The sequence below is a fragment of the Podarcis vaucheri genome, assembly GCF_965113315.1.
Source record: "Podarcis vaucheri genome assembly, chromosome: 5".
Taxonomy (NCBI): domain Eukaryota; kingdom Metazoa; phylum Chordata; class Lepidosauria; order Squamata; family Lacertidae; genus Podarcis; species Podarcis vaucheri.
In genome coordinates this window covers 73,536,580-73,552,197 of record NC_138763.1, presented here as the reverse complement: position 1 = coordinate 73,552,197, position 15,618 = coordinate 73,536,580, and the positions used below count along the sequence as shown (strand labels likewise).

At 41.5% G+C, this 15,618-nt stretch overlaps 1 long non-coding RNA gene across 1 annotated transcript in view; it reads left to right on the top strand.

The window, feature by feature from the left end:
• The window catches only part of LOC309532195, a 47,892-nt gene that overhangs the window by 3,249 nt on the left and 29,025 nt on the right, over positions 1–15,618 (top strand). Inside the window, exon 3 of the long non-coding RNA XR_014219638.1 lies at positions 14,909–15,025. This is a non-coding gene — a long non-coding RNA (uncharacterized lncRNA). The remainder of the gene's footprint in view (positions 1–14,908; positions 15,026–15,618) is intronic.

Here is a 15,618-nt window from a genome sequence, read left to right as displayed (position 1 = left end):
AATAAATCTGTGCCAGTTTACCCTGCAATCATGAGGCACAAGGAATAGCATGTGGCTAGCAAGGGTGGGGTGGGGGGGGTGGGAATCTTGGTTTCTCTCAGTTTCTCAGTTTCCCAGTCTTAAATTCAGTTCTCCACATTTCCACATCAGTTTGCGATTTATTTTTTTAAGTCCTCATGAAAATTAATCAGCATTTCAGTGCAAATTATTTCTAATATACACAGTTTTCTGTGGAATTTTGGGTAAGACATGCATGTTTGCAAACCATTTTCCCAAATACAAATCTTATTTTATACCATAATAAGATACACAATTATTTTTGCAAATGTTTTCATTTATTTACACACTTTCCCCTAGTATATACTTTTGGGTACACATTTACTTGCCTGTAGAATTACATTGCAAAATTTGGAGAAGTGCAGATTTCAAAGCGTGGCTGTGTTTCGGTTTGTTCATTGTGTGAATTAGATAGGCTCATTTTAAAATGTGAACTAAGTCAAATTTCTCCACCACCTCTCCTTGTGGCACACCATGCTCATAACTAAAAAGAATTACTTTTAGAGAGTCTAAAAATTAGAGCCGCCCAACCTCAGGGGAGCCTGGCCCCTTGAGCTTCTGCATAAGTCATTGGACTGGCATGCTTCCTTAGAGAGCAGGTGATTCTGCTGCAACACGAATGACTGAACGATCCAATCACACTCAAAGCACAGATGCAGGAAAATGTCTCACCCCCAGCAGAGGTCAACTGATGGCAAGGCCAAAGCAGCAAATCATACAATGATGCAGTGGTAAGACCTCTGTCGATGACCTCAGTGGGCTCAAAGAAGCCTTTAATTAGCTTGTTTCATGTGATGTAGAGGGAGGTGAGGGGCGGATAAGGCTCCTCATCAGCCTGAGAAAGTAGCCCATCTAAGACAAGGAAAACACTGACCCTAAACCTCTGCTGTCTTGCATGGTATTTTCTGGAGAAGAAAAGGCTAAAGAGTAAGCCCTACACAAATCCAGAGTGGAGTCCCTCTGATGGTTAGATGGTGCCTTGTACTCTGCCTTTCAGGAGCTGCTGGAGCCAAGCTGGTGCCAAATGTATTTGTCTGCTTTCCTTTGGAGCACCTCAGTGAGGCCGAGAGGAAAATATTTTTTACTGGGCAACCTGGGACCTCCATACACACTGCCTAGGCCTGTGCCCTGAGGGGGGAACTTTGGTGCTGATAACAGGGCAGTTTGACTTCATCCCTGGAGACACACTCCATTGTCTTTTGAGTCAGACAAATGCCAACAACTGGCACTTTTCTCCTGGCATGCAGCTTGGAATGACTGAAATGAAGCCCTGGCTTTTCAGTGTGTCTTCCCCCACCCTTTTTGTGCAAGGGGTCATTGAGTAGACTGAGAGTGGATAGGCAGAGGAAAGTCAGGGATATATGCCCCATGTCTACTTCCCTTTATTCAATTCTGTATTGCTCACTTCTTCAATTGGATACAGATGTCAAGAAATATTTCTGAAGTGAAAACATATGCTGCTGGAGTGGGGTGGGGGCACATTTGCTAGTTAATTACTGTCAGCTCTGGAAATCTGGAGGCTGTTGGGGTGACTCCTGCATGAAGAACAGTCACACATGCATGTGTGAGTGTGTGCTCATGCAGGCACACGCATTCATATGTACACCTGGAATATACCACATTCAGCCAGCCACCTGGTAGTTATGGCTGCAAACTCTCCTGTTATGATGTAATAATACACCAGAATAGGTGGCTTTGAGGCAATTTACTGGTCTACCCAAACTTGTCTTACGTTCTTCTCAAAAGTTGCAGCTTAGTGTGGCAGAGGGAATATTTTTTAAAAACTTTGCAGATAAAGGCACATGAAGATGACATGATGATGGTGGAGAGAAGTGTAACACTGTGATTAACCCACTGATCTAAACTTTGGTCTGTAGAGCAAGCCTTCCAGTTTGCATGTTTAATAAAATATGATGATAATAATAATAATAATAATAATAATAATAATAATAATATGTCAGGATACACAAATAGAAGACATTGGCATTTAGTGTTACATTGATTGGGCTCCCCCTCATCAGGGAACATTTGTCAGGAACTTCTGTTCTGAGCTTGGTGTGCTACCACCAGCACCCTACAAAAGTAAATCACCCAGGCAATCACTTCAGCACAGGAACCTAGCCAGACTTATATTTTAACACTTGCTGGATCTAGGGATTAGAAGGGTCTCACATATAGCCTACTTCTTCCCCTTCAAACTCACAGCAGTATAGGGAGAGTATGCTGTGTGTCTGAGGAATATAGGGGAAGGATTTGTACAAAGAGGTACGGAGTTCTCCATCACAACCTTTTCTCTCATCTATGAACTTTCTGGAGATAATAAATCAGAGAGTATCCTCAGGAGTTCAGAATCTTTAGAAGAGTCTTTTCCATTGCACATTTGTTTCACAAAACTGTGGCTGGCCTTTGCGCCTGGTCAGCCCACACACTTGTGCACATTAGCTTCTGTGTATATTCAGGTGTCAGGTGCAGAAGATAGCTACTGTGCAACCTTGCAGACAGCTGCTATTTACCGTAGCACAAGGTTTTGGTTTGGGAAAAGATTGGAGCAACTGGGTGGGCAGGGAAAAAGTTTTTAACCTTACATTAAAACTGGTTTGGTTTAAAAAGAAAGACAAAAAAAGTATCCAGAGGGGTAGCCATGTTAATCTCTTGCAGCAAAAACAACAAAGAGTTTGGGGGCACTTTAAATACTAACACATTTAGTATGGCATAAGCTTTTATGGGCTACAGTGCACTTCAACAGATGCATGAAATGTTATTTTGAATTGCAGGTACATACATGGTCATGGAATGGGTTGGGGAGGTCTGTATACAGAGGTCAGAAGGGACTGAAATGCAGAAAAGTACAGTCACTCATATTTACTTTATTAACAACAACAATTCTCTCTCTCTCTCTCTCTCTCTCTCTCTCTCTCTCTCACACACACACACACTGATAACAAAGGCATTCTAGCATTGGAAAGCCTTTTTCATAATATAATACAATACAATATAAGAAACTAATCTAAATTTAAAAAAAACAAACAGAAAAAGAAAACAAAATGCAGAGTCCTTTCTCTAAGGTAGCGTCTCCTTGCATCTCCTTCCCAAAGCTCAGGCAGGGTCAGAGTGTTCCCATCTCCTTTCCAAAGCTGGGCAAGCACTAACTAGGCTTTTGGAAGGAGGCAGGAGGACTCTAGGACCTTGTCAGAGCTTTGTGCCTACTTCCCAAAGCTCAGCATCTTGCTTACCCAGCTTTGGGAAGGCAGCATGAGGGCTGGGGTGGGTGTGTCAACTGTTGCCAAGGGCCGGCAAAAATGGTCTTGAGGGCCACATGCAGCCCTTGGACCGGATGTTGGACCACCCTGCTCTAGAAGCAAGAAAATGTGTGTATTTTTCTCAAGAACCTCTGTTGTCTGGAATAGATTACTCTCACGTTTTACTTAGGCTAAGAATGTTTTGTTATCTTGTTAGCTGCCCTGAGGGCTCTGGACTTCCCTGTTGGTGGTGAGTGAACATGTTAAAGCAAGCAAGCAAGCAAGCAAGCAAGCGAGCGAGCGAGCAAACAAACAAACAAACAAACAGGCTAAGAATGACCACAAACACCACACACAAAATAAAAAATATGTTACAGCCATTTACATGACTTCTCTTTAATTTTAGTGACCTTTCTCAGATGCTAATATACATTCCCCACACCATGCTTGGTTTTTGGCAGGATGGTAGACAAGCACATTCTTTTTGAGAGACCTTGTCTCAGTCTGATCTTTACCACTGAATTGGAGCAAACGTCAGTCCCAGGCTTTCCATGAATTGATGTTTGTTCTAATTCTGTTAAAGAGAGGGTTTTCCTGGGGAAAGCAAGGGACAACTGGGAAACTGTTTCTGGGCACAGGATAAGGAGAAGTGTGGACGAGCCCATACTGTACTCATCCACACAGTTCCTGTTTCCTTTTTACTTCTTCTTTTCTAGTCTTGCCAGCACAATGACCCTTCACAGTTTAGGCACCACCCAGTTAGCTCAAAGGGGCTTTTAAGACGCTTCAGTTACAGCAGGGTTCCTCTCTTTTACATTGTGTTCCCCAACTGGGACTATAAACTCCTTTCTTTCTAGGTTACACAAATGTCTTTACACCAAAAGGGATTATAATCTACTGTATTCTGTTCCACTGGAAACAGATAGGAGATGGGATTGTGTGCCTCCTAAATGGAGGAAGACAGTTCCATCAGCCAGGAAGTTTGTTTCTAAGATGTTCATAAAGTATAGAGAGACATCTCTGACAATGCTCTCCAAACCTACAGACGTTTCCTACTGTATTGCTTAAGGCCTGGTTTCACAGCACACACAGGTGGCATGGATCCAAACCGAGGTTTTACTAAACATTTCTTCCCACAGCTAATTTTGCTCCAGCATATGTTATTAAACAAAAAAACACACAAGCTCACTTATCCTGAAATATGTGGAAACACATGTAAAACGGCATTGAAAGTGTTTGATATAGGATGTTGAGTTGTAATGTTAACCATGAGGGAACCTTTCGCATCAACGTCTGGAATGTCATTCCCAAGAGGCTGTCAACCTCATAGGCCTAGAAACTCAATTTGCTCAAAATTACAGGTGAAGAAGTAGAAATGCTGAGATTGTGTTTCTTGACATCTCTACTGGGCTTCCACAAAACAGTTTCCTAAAACACTTTTAGCTTTAGCCATGTGCAGTTAATTGTAATTCTGTAAACCACGGCACTCCACAAAACAACTAGCCATAAAGCAGTGTGACAGTGAATGTTAGTGTGAGTTTCACAGACAGCGTAGCATGAACAACATTCAACAACCAGATTGAATGCAGTATTTGCGCATGATGGCTCTCATTCAGTAACTCATATTGCATTGGCACTGCCTGAATGAAAAGCACTATTTATTTTTATGCATGCAACTGGGAATGATTTGAGGTCTTTATGTTTGGCAGGCGGTGGCTGAAAAGTTTGAGAATCTCAAACGTGTTCTGAACCACAGCTGTGATGAGGAAGCTATAGACCCAAGGCTTGTCGGCTGCTTCTCATGAGGTTTTCCAAGCCTTTCTTTTGGTTCAGATAATGGAACTCTTCCAACCACGTTTCCTTGAACATTAATAACAGCTAAAAGAAGCTGTAGGCATTCCATCTGCCTGTGCAAGATAGATTCTATAGGCCAGACAGGAGTTTTGTTCCCAAGCAATCCCAAAATCAGCTCTGCAAAGTCTGGGGTTGCTTAAAAAAGGTTGCCTTTGTTCATTGACCAGCTCCGTAAATATATCAAAGAGCATAAATCCATCTGCAAGAGTCTGGTAAGAATCTGTAGTTGATGGTTACTTTTGGATTCCTACTCCAGCAGGTTCAGGTTTTGGCTCTCTCATGTTTTACCTACACAAGATCAAAAAGTGAAAATGTAAAATTTCTGTCATTCACCCTGGGCACATCTCTTTTAGTCAGCCATTTCTTTAATAATAATCACAACGGCAATAAGATATTCTTTTAAAAACAAACAGCAACATTCACCCAAAATACAGCCATTTATTTAATAACAGTTCAAACAACAATAAAACAATTTTAAATAACTGAAACACCAGCAATGTTGACACATTCTGCAAGAATAATTGTCAAACACCTAGGATTCATTTGGACACTTCATATATGTATGCTGTCCTGGTTCAAGGCTAGGAATAAAACAATATACCTTGTTGTGACTTATGGACTCCCAGCCTCAGCAGTTCAGTAACAGCAAATAAAATTATGTATGTAAAATGCATGTACAGTGGTACCTCGGGTTAAGTACTTAATTCATTCCGGAGGTCAGTTCTTAACCTGAAACTGTTCTTAACCTGAAGCACCACTTTAGCTAATGGGGCCTCCTGCTGCCGCCGCGCGATTTCTGTTCTCATCCTGAAGGTACTATTTCTGGGTTAGGGGAGTCTGTAACCTGAAGCGTATGTAACCCGAGGTACCACTGTAAAAGCATTAAAGGAGGGCAGGATGTGGTCTGTGGGGAGAGAAGTGGTTCTGGGGAGAGTGTTGAGTTCCAAACAGAAAGGCCTGATCCCTGGGCCTGAGGTTCCTCCCCCTGAGTAGCTCTTATAAGTGTGGAGTAAGGTTTAAACTATCCATATTTGGGGGGGGGAGGGCTAAACATGTGGTTTTGCCCCACAGAACTGGCACCACTCCTCCCAGTGGAGGGTTGATTCTGTGGTTGGGATCTATCCTGCCCTAGTAGTTGGGTCTTTTAAAATATACTTCCTGCAATGCAGGAGCCACTAGCAGAAAAATGGCTCAGTCACAACTCAAGTGCTCCTCTTTTTCATAGCAGCATATTATTTACCTACTTATTTGTAAAAAAAAAAAAAAAAAGCGTACTGCTTAATATAATACAAAATATTTAGGCGGTTTACATAAAATGCAACTGAAATTCAACAACGTTCCATAATGAAACTAGATAAAAATAAGATAAAAACCAAACATATCAGTGTACCACAGAATAAAACTCAGCAATGTACAAAATTAAACATTAAAGAGTCAGGCCTGAGTCAAGTTTTTGACAGGAATCTAAAGGTCATTAGTGTCTTCTTAAGGGAGGATGGTCCCTCCAGAGGGTCAGTATTGTCACTGAGAAAGCCTGCTTCCCTATTATTATCTGCTGGTCATGGAACGACCAGCAGGGTTTCCTTGAAAGGTTTTAAACATCAGCAGAAGAGGCAAGATGGTAGGTAATCTTAGTCCAAAATTGTTTATAGGGCTTAAAACAACCAAACCTTAAATTTGTATATTTAGCTAAAACCAATAAGGCAGTGGTATTGGTAAAGCTGAAGGCCAGGATACCATTAACACTCCCCAGGTAGCTTTTCTGTAGCAGATGGTCCTCTAGTCAGATCCAGCATTTTTAAACAATGCTTTTGCAATAGCCTATAGTCCTCCTTCGCATGCTGAGAAAATAGGTTACTACTACACTGATGTTTGCATTAATTGACTTACATTGTAGTGTGGATGAGCATGCAGACCTCTCCTTGCCAACAAAATTGGTAAGACTCAAAAGTATTTAACTTTAGCCAGATTATATCTATAGAGTAATGAAACTGTCATTAATCTTAATTGAGCCTTAACTGATATCATAGCTAGCAATTCTCTTTTGGGTTTCACAGGTATTTGGTAATTCGTAATCTAAAAAACCCCAAATGTATTTACTTCTTGGCAGTAGTCTTAGGAAATGCATAGTCCCACCGTAAAATGTACATTAACAATTAGTTTGGGTGGTACTGATTATCTTTGTGCAAGTACATTACATTTTTAAAAAGGTATATTGATATATGGGTTCCCACACTATCTGGCTCCAACATTTCTCCAAAATCATGGTTCCATTTATTATCTACATGATTTTAAAAGTTTACATTCTGAGTGGCACCCAAAGGCCTTGTGGTAGTAGTGACTGAGAACTTTTGGGGGACATCTATTCAGGGCCAGGGATATTTCAGAATTGTGGGGGAAGGTTTAATCCAAAGCACAATCACAAAAGCATAAGGCGGAGAACAGACTCTTGGGAAGTTAACCACTGAGCCTCAGTGCCCTCCCTGCTTTATGCCGATTGGCTGCTGCATATTGCGCCCCCCCTCTCTACCAACCCTTGGAAAACTAAAAATTTCTGTAACCAAAAGTGCATGGGCTGCACATTACAGATTTACCAGAGGATTTATTCACGGAAAAGCACACCAAAAAGTATCCAATAGTATAGAGATCCAATAATTTTTTTATATCAAAAAGATCCTTCCGGTATACAGAAGAATTTGAAGACTCTCAACAGGTTTCAAGGCCCAAGGAATTTCATCCATATGATCCCATGGAGATGTGTGCTGCTATTCCTGTACATCTTGAAAGGAACCTGCTATCAGATCCTTTGCTATTTTCTCTCCATATGGCCCTGCTGAAAGGCATGATATTTCATTCCACTCCAGCCCATGCACTCCAAATATTTCAAGACACTTGTGCTAACATACAGACTCACAATTATGCTTAGATAAAAGCAAAAGGAAGGAAGGAAGGAAGGGAGGAATCGATGTGTGCAGGCAATCCTTAGCATAGAAAGAGGTTCCCAATCCCTTGGCACATTTAAATCACAGTATTATAATGGACCAAGTGGAATTATGGTAAAAATTTGTTTGACAGTGTCACTAACTTATCACAGCAATGGGTGCCATTTTCCCATATATGCCATATTTGAACTCCTTCTTTCATTCAATAACAGAGGTTGTTTTGACTTAATCTCACAGTAGCCCTGTAAATTCATTTAAGCTGAGGCTCTGTAGAGAAGTTAACATCCTGGGTTTCCCACACCCAAACTAGTGATGTATTGTTATATGAGAGTTTCTATTGTAGAAACCACACATTTTCCTTATTCTAGAAAATGGTTTAAATTATTTTTTACATTATGTCATGGTAGGTTTAGAGGACACATCAGTCAGGAAGGTAAACAATAACTTTATTGTCTTTCCCCAACAAGAATACAATAGTCACATAGCCCCATACTTAGTCATATCTATGGAAGTGAAAAGACTATCTAGTGCTGCAATCCTAACCCCATTTACCTGGGAGTAAACCCTACTAAATTTAGTAGGACTTATTTTTGAGAAGACAAATTCTGGATTATGCTGTAAAACAAACAAGGGTTTCTCTCTTATATGTTGTAGAAGATCAATTTTAAGAAGCAATAGCTTAGTCAGCAATCAAAGATCACACTGTCCTCCTGGCAAATGCAGGACAAGTTGTACACCTATAGGCATTTGCTGCTGAAATCAGTGCAGTGTGGCCTGATCTCCTTCAGCATATTGGGCAGGGGTGAAACAAAGGTTGACCTGGATTGGAACATATTCAAGAAGGATGAAAATGAGGTAGCTGATGGGAGTTAGGGATCAGTGTAACAAAAAATGAGAACAGACGTATACACATATTCATTTTCTACAATCCAAACCCTTATCCTGTTACAGAGTGTTGTGGCGTATCTTCACTGCATGAGCCCAAACAATTTAGGATCACATTGTGAATGGGCTAGCATCATAACACCACGAAGTGAATCAGATTTGGCTACATTACAATTTCACTACTTATTTATGAGTGGCAAAATGGAGGGTGGAGTGAAGGAAGAGAGCGTTCCTGAATATTCTCATGTAGAATTTTCACTCAGTTGACACAGAATTAAACTGTACTATTAGTTCATACTGATGGTTGAAGAAAGCAATGAGCAATGAGAGGAAGACTGGAAGGAGCTGTGGCCAACTCCATTACTTGTAATAACTGGACCCACAGTTGCACAGGAGCCTGAAAAACAAAATTATATGAAAATCAGTTTTTTAAAATCCAGCATATACAGATGCAAGCATCTGTGTGCACAAGTAATGCAGATTCAGAGATGCACCTTTGCTTTTACTGTGTGCACGTTTTGTGAGATGCATCTCATGCTGCTTTTGCTGGATATGTATTATGGTGCAGATAGAAAGGCACATCCCAGTTCAGGGCCACTAGTTGTAGTACAAAGTTCCTTGTGCATGACTAGAGTTGGATTAGACCCCTTCACTTGAAGAAGAGCCATTCTTGTATTCCTCCGTGCATTTGCCTTCTTAGTGCCTTCATTTTTCCAACTTCTTTTTAAAGGTATGCTAACACTTCCCCCTTCTAATTTTGCCCATTTTCTTTGGTCACGCCGTAATTATCACCAAACACAAAAAACTGCTGAATGTTTTAAAACTCTTTTTTTAAGCACTTCAACATTCATTAACTCATTCTTTCATTTTCTGGTTGGACAGTTTGCACTGCTGGTAACCCCTTGCACTTCTGATCAAGCTTGGTTGACTTTTTTGTTCTTCTACTTTTCCATGCTTCTTGTTAGTTCTTAATTTTTTTCTCCTCGTTGTTTCCTTCCTTCCTTCCTTCCTTCCTTCCTTCCTTCCTTCCTTCCTTCCTTCTTTCTGCTTCTTTTCTCTATGCACTATTCATGATTAGTCTGCTCTACCAATATTCATATCTTGATCGTGTTTAATTGGTGAGTGATTTTGGAAACAGTTTGGTATACATGCAAAATGCCACTAGCATATGATCTCAGTGACTGGCAACTGGGTAATCCCTATTGAGTTTTGGTAAGTCATTGTTTTGAAGGCTAGCCTACTCTACAAGGAGAACATTGAATAACCCCGATGTTCCCTATCTTGAGTTGCTTGGAGGAAAGGCAGCCTATAAAAGGGGTGGTAATTATAACCAGTAATGGTAGTAAATAGTAGTATAAGTTCCAAAATAACATACTAGGGCAGGAACTACCCTAGAGTCAAATAAAAGGATCCACATATTGCCTTGATCTTTCTCTGAAATTCTAATTCATCACAGCAACTGTAAAAAATTAAGAATTGGAGGACATCTCGCATATGGTGGGTCTCCTTTTTCTTTCCTTCTAGTTGACTCTGATAAAATAGGTTAACCCCTGCCACTGAAAGATTTACATCACATTGCCGACATAAAGATGCAGAGAAGGCTGATACAATAAGAGCTGTGTGCTCAATATGAGACATCTAAGCAGCAGAAGCAGCTGCTGCCTTATCCCCTGCTAGCAGCTGTAAGCTGGAACGACTTCAGTGGACGTCTCCATGCAGACGGCAAGAAATCTCTTACTGGAAGGCTCTGCTGCCCATCTCCAGCCTGACATTTCTAGAAGCAACTGACCCAACCACTTACAGGGAAGATCTGTGGCCAGAGCCTAGAGGGATGAAGAAGGGATGGGGTTTAATACCTTGGCTGAAACTGCAGCTGAAACAAGTATCCACAAATGTTTGAAACTCACTGAATTTTCTAGTTTTGTTGCCAGTGATTTCTTCAATTTGACATTTGAAAGTAAACTTGCATTTTGAATGTGATATATATCCTATAGATTTGTTGGTATCTTTTTGATTGTTAGCATGTTAGTAAAGGTAAAGGTACCCCTGCCCGTACGGGCCAGTCTTGACAGACTCTGGGGTTGTGCGCCCATCTCACTTAAGAGGCCGGGGGCCAGCGCTGTCCGGAGACACTTCCGGGTCACGTGGCCAGCGTGACAAAGCTGCATCTGGCGAGCCAGCGCAGCACACGGAAACGCCGTTTACCTTCCTGCCAGTAAGTGGTCCCTATTTATCTACTTGCACCCGGGGGTGCTTTCAAACTGCCAGGTTGGCAGGCGCTGGGACCAAGCAGCAGGAGCGCACCCTCTAGGCAAGCTCTAGGCGCTGAGGCTTTTACCCACAGCGCCACCCGCTTTTAGCATGTTAGCATGTTTTTAATACGAAACAATGACCAGCCTGTTGTGGGAAGGTTTGGTCCTTGGGTCAAAAAATGCAGCCACATCAGTCTACTCATCAGTATCAAGTCGCTGCCTTCTTCGGTTCCAAACTCAAGAGAAGAGGAATCAAAGTAATTCAAACTCTTTTCCATCAAGAAGATGGCCACAGGAGAGAATCACCTGTTAGCATGGAACTGAAAAATGGAAGAGTAGTATTCATCTTAGACTGCTCTGAGTGGCATCCAAGCATGAGATTAATTGCAGAGCTTCGAGACTTCTGGGTTAGCGCCATCGGCAATGGCGGAGTTCCTCTGACTGAGAGGAACCCGCTCCGCGAAAATCGGGTCTTGCCGCCGCGGTGAAGGTGGAGACCCTTCAAAAATCCCAGGCGGAGGAAGCCTGGGAACGTGGGATTCGGCTGACACCAAGAGCGCCTCCCCTACTCGCGGGGAAACCCTTTTTAGGGGATCCGAAGCAAAGTGGGGTGAGTGGCGCGGTGTTTTGAATCGACTGCTACTTTTACGGAGTGAAGCCGCACAGCCGTTGCCGGAGAGCGCTGACTTTTTCCTGTGGACAATTGGACTCTAAACAACTACCCATGAGTAGAACGGAAAATTGGACTACGAAACATTTTAATTTGGCACCGAAGCGGGAAGGTTCTAAACAGGAAGTCCGCCGTCCGCTTTTGTAAATAGACTGAAGCAAAAATTTTGCAAGCTAAAGTCTGGAAAGTCGTATATAAAGGACTAAATTTCCTTCAGTTAAAATTACCAAAACCCCTCTTGGAAGCAGGAGAAGAGGGGGGGGGGAATCTTAGATTGTTTAAACCTGCAGGAGAGAGAGTAAAGAAAGATAAATTTCCACCGTCTCGAACCTGGGAACGGGGTGTCAGAGACAGACGTTTTGGGGAAGTTCATCTACTGTGAATGAAACGTCTTTTGACAGATAGTTAAAAAAGAGAAACATATTGATTCCAATGTTGCCTTTTGCATTTAAAAGAAACAAAATATTTGAAAAACGAAAGTAATTTTTTTTTTCTTGCTGGACCTGCTTTCAAAAGATGGATACAAATAGAAATTGTCTCCTCTAGAGGGAGCTTGTTAAACTGTTGCTGGAGTCGATCTGGGGAATTCCACAGCTGTGGAGATTAAGGATCGTGAGACTAGACTTTGACCTTGGATAAGAATGTGCTTAGAAGAAGTTTTGGTGCTTGCTTTTTGCAAGACAAGTGCTTTGTTGGAGCAGCTGCCTGAGAAGATGGATTTGATGACTGTTGCAGTCAGTAATTTTGGACAAACAGTGAATACTCATATAGAAACCACTCAGGAACCAACCCAGGAATCTGCTTTGACAGGGCAAGTGCAGAAGATAATGGAGGAGGTTGTTGTTGAACCTCAAGTAACACAAATGGAGAGACCCGAGGCCTTGTCGGAACATAAGCTGCTGTCTTTGACGACTGAATCTGGAGAAAGTCAGATTTGGAGAGATGGAGTACTGTTTGGTTTGGAGATGGGAAGTTGGATGGACCCCCCCCCCCTATGCAGGGATGTCTCGGCTTTTGGGATATGGTTTTGGGCCAGGGGGAGTCTGGAGTTGTGGGGGTTCTTAACTTTGGAGGGACTTTGAAACATGCTTATAAATATTTTTTGGATTACAGTGCTGACTGTGGAGAATGGGCTGACCTGCCGAGGGGGGATGGAGACATGGTTAGGTTGGAGTCTCCCCGAGACCTACTCCTCAATGAGAAAGGAAGGAAATTAAGAATAAGATCAGCAAAAGACAAAGTAAAGTGCAGGTATAAACAAGAAGAAGATCTGCAGAAGGGACATGGAAAAGACTTAAGAGCCTCGGACAGAAGATCACCAGGTTGATGGACTAGATGGAATGGATAGAAAGGACTGACATAACCCGAGACCAGGAAGAAGAGATGTTGGATGAAGATTGGAAGAAAGTTTTTAAAAATTCATTTTGAGAATTAGTGTAAAATTAATGAGTGTTAGGAAAAATGTTGGAATGAAACTACTTGGCTTTAGTAGAAATGTTATAAGGAGTTATGTATAAATAAGTATTAAGTTTTAAGTTTTAAGGCTTTTTATGGTAAGATAAGGTTAAAATAAATTAAGGTAATTTAATGATAGAATACAGTTAAAGATGGAAAGGATTTGCTGAGTTAATAAATAGGTTAGACTGTTAAGATAAATTATAGAACAAAAATTGAGAAAGATGGAAAGAATTTGCTGAAACAATTAATTGAACTAGAATACGAAAAGGGAGGTGTGAGGAGGTCGATGAAACAAGTAAATGAAAGATAAAGATATGGAATATTGGATTTTTAGTGTTGTTGTTCTTTTTTGTTATATTGTTGTATTGTTTTTTATGGTTTCCTTTTTATGTATTGTAATGTATGTCTTGTGAAATTTTGTGTTGTTTTCCTTTTTCCTTTTTTCTGTAATTGTTAAACTTTTAATAAATATCATTAAAAAAAAGAGAGATTAATTGCAGAGCTTCACCCCGGTGCCACTCACGATTGTCCACAGATACCAGATTCCCATGTCCTGGCCCAAATGGCAATGCTGCTTATTCAAAAGGTTGTCAGAATTGCGTTTTATCTTTTGGAAATCCAGCCATTAGGCCAGCTTGTTTCTTAAATTTCAACTTCAGAACGATTTGGCTTGAGACCTGTTCTGAGAAAGGAGAAGAATTCATTACCAGAATTTTATGAGCAATTGTTAGATATGTTCACTTACCTGGGACTGCAGACTTTTGTTTTGAAAAACAGTAGCCCTCGAGACAGGGCTGGAAGCTAGAGCCAGGGCAGACAGAGCAGAAGCAGAGTCTGGAAGTATCCCGCTGACTGAATAAGAGCAAGGTTAGAATCTACCAGATCAGAATTCAGGGATGGAGCTGGTGCGGAACCTGGTTATGGGTGGACAAAAATAAGGAAGACGTATATCTGTCCAAAGGTGCTGTAGACGGCTATTGTATTCTCAGAAATGACCTCAGAAATGTTGGGTTGTACGGATCTTTTTCCAAGGATATTACCTACCCTTTACCCTAAGGTCCCAGGGTGGATTACATAAACTCAAATACCTGTCAAAACCTTGTGAAACCTTATATGCCATGCTAATAACATCCCATATAGTATGACCACTCCTGACTGCCCACGCTTCCATTTGCTTCCTTTGCTATGTCCTTAATTCTGATCTCGTGTGATCTCCCATGCCTACTAGATGCTTCATCTTTCTTTCCAACCCAATATGACTTCTACCAACAACGCTTTGCCCACCTGCAGTACCTTCCTGCTCTAATATATGGTTTCCCACTCCTTACTGCATATAATGTGCTTGTTCAGCTCTCTAGGCTGCCTTTCTCTGAAAATTCAGAGCTGTCATATGTGATAGTGACAGCGTGGGAGGATGGAGGCACAACGTTGTAAACCAATTTTCATCCGGCTATAACCACACTGGTTTTGTAATCATAAAAATAATGTCACCACTGAAAATGTAAATAAAGTGTGCAATGTTAAAATGCTTAGGCCTCTCTTTTACTTTAGCACTGCAGGGAGGGTCCAGGTGTTATTGTGCACAGAAGCAAGCCCAGGATCAGAACTGAAGACAGAGATGAACAAGCGCTCCCTCATGGCTTATAACACCCAGGATGATCTTTGAAGGTACAGTGAATGGATTTTAAGACTGCGTCCAGGAATGCTGGAAACGATGTGGCTCCCAGATGACATTAGCAGCGTTCCTTGTCCCTGGCTTTTCTTTGCAAACAATGCTGAGAGTAATTGAAAACGACTCTGGTCCATTAGCTGTGAACCTCGTAGCCACCATGCCTGTCTTTTGCATTATCCTGGAGTGCAGCTGTGCTCTGCCAAAACCTTACACTTTGCTGTCAGAAAAAGAAGGATCTTTGATAAAAGACTAAGTGTTTTGAGGGATAGGAAGTTTTTACTAAAAGTTGTTTTCAATTTCCTGAGCTAGCTATCCATTCCCATTTCATTCTTGGGTTCCTAGGCAGTCTGTCTTTAATGAAATATACTCTTCTTTTCCCTCGTTTTGTGTTCACAGAGAGATAGACTGTGCCCCCAGGCAGGTTCCCTCTCAGTAGAAGACCTATGACCTATGGTTTGGAGGGGCCAGGAGTCTGATCCCGCTGCAACAGTGTCCCCAAATGCAGTACTTTTCCCAGAGGAGCAAAAGTTTGGCATTCACTTCTGTAGAAGAAAACTGCAAACCACTGAGAAATGGGGGCATATTTCCT